Genomic DNA, 1,433 nt, shown 5'->3' on the forward strand with positions numbered 1-1,433 from the left:
ATTATCTCTCTAAGTGTGGGTTAGGATGTAATGGTGCAGCACTAGGAGGAGAGACAGCATGGGATGATAATTCCATATCCATTGTGAGATCTCATGCTGAGTTAGGGTAATCTACCCCACCACCCAAACATTAGTTCTGTTGTGCATAATGACTTGTGGCCATGTTCTTAGAATGCAACAAGATCTTCGAATTAGCTCAGCCCATGTCTCTACTGTGTTTTCAACCACGATGTTAAGAAGACTAGCGGGAAGCAGAATGCTTTGCTTTGCAAAGTTAGGATGCCTGAGGGCATTAACAGTAGGCTTGCAACTCACCCCTTCCTCACCCTGCCATGTAAAATGTGTTGTACTCAGCCCCCCAAGGGTGTGAATTCCAGAAGGAAGTTATGTATCCACACAGATCAGCTGAATGTATTCTATGGCAGCACATTTGTTCCCATGAGGAAAGGAACCATGTTTACTCTGCTGCCACATTAAGGATTTCTTTCAGGGGTGAAACGTGACCTGCACATATGTGCATGGTGACAGAAGGCCAAAAAGAAGACATCAGTTTGTTAAATTTTTAGCAAGCTTCCTCAGATGTGCTGTTCTTAGTAAGTAACTGAGCCACCATTACTGAGAATAATTTATAGAGAGACATGGAAATACAATCTCCAAGGCAAATTTGTCCATTGTGATGATCTGAAATGGAAACAACCACTTTCTAAAGTCAATTCCCAATACCTCAGATCAGAACACCCCAGATTTTGGGATGTTCAAAATCTGGATCTGGACTCTAGAGTTGATGTAAGCAACCACTAAAGATGCCAGGCAATGGGGAGTCAGACAGTTTTTTGTTTTGTTTTTTTTCTAATGGAACACTTCACAAATTTGCTTGTCATCCTTGTGTAGGGGCCATGCTAATCTTCTCTGTATCATTGGCCAAACTAATTATGATGAAACTTCTTTCCACCAAAAAAAATGCCAGTTTGTCAAAACCTAAATGTTTCATGGAAACATATTATTTTTGACAAAAATTTAATAGGTTAGGTTTTTCAGGTCAATGAAGGAATTTCTGATCAGAAAGAATCCCCAGAATGTACTCTGAATCAGGAAGAGCAGGGACTTGAACTTGGGTTTCCTACATCACAGGTGAGAGCTGAACCACACAGATATTGGCTACTGTGGGGTGATGATTCCTCTTGTGTTTTTTCACTAAAAATTTCAAAAGGTCTCATTTTCATTCCACACTGGAACAAAAACTATTTTTTTAACTGAGAAATTTTTTGCTGAACAGAAATCTCATTTTTCAGCCAGTCCTAGAATTTTGCCCCTTTATGAGCACCATTAGCTTTATCATCATTGAATGCTGAAGACCTCTTCATGATTAACAGAGAAATATCCCTCAGCAGAGATGCAGGTTAGAGAAATCATGTTCTTCTACTACAATGCTT

The 1,433-nt window shown here is 39.7% G+C and overlaps 1 non-coding gene across 1 annotated transcript; it reads right to left on the bottom strand.

Moving 5' to 3' along the window:
- Positions 1-846: 846 nt before the first annotated feature.
- Positions 847-951, bottom strand: LOC140907988 (U6 spliceosomal RNA). Its single transcript, XR_012157699.1, has one exon. It is a non-coding gene; the product is annotated as a U6 spliceosomal RNA (small nuclear RNA).
- Positions 952-1,433: the final 482 nt, after the last annotated feature.

Source organism: Lepidochelys kempii, chromosome 2 (genome assembly GCF_965140265.1).
Source record: "Lepidochelys kempii isolate rLepKem1 chromosome 2, rLepKem1.hap2, whole genome shotgun sequence".
Lineage (NCBI taxonomy): Eukaryota > Metazoa > Chordata > Testudines > Cheloniidae > Lepidochelys > Lepidochelys kempii.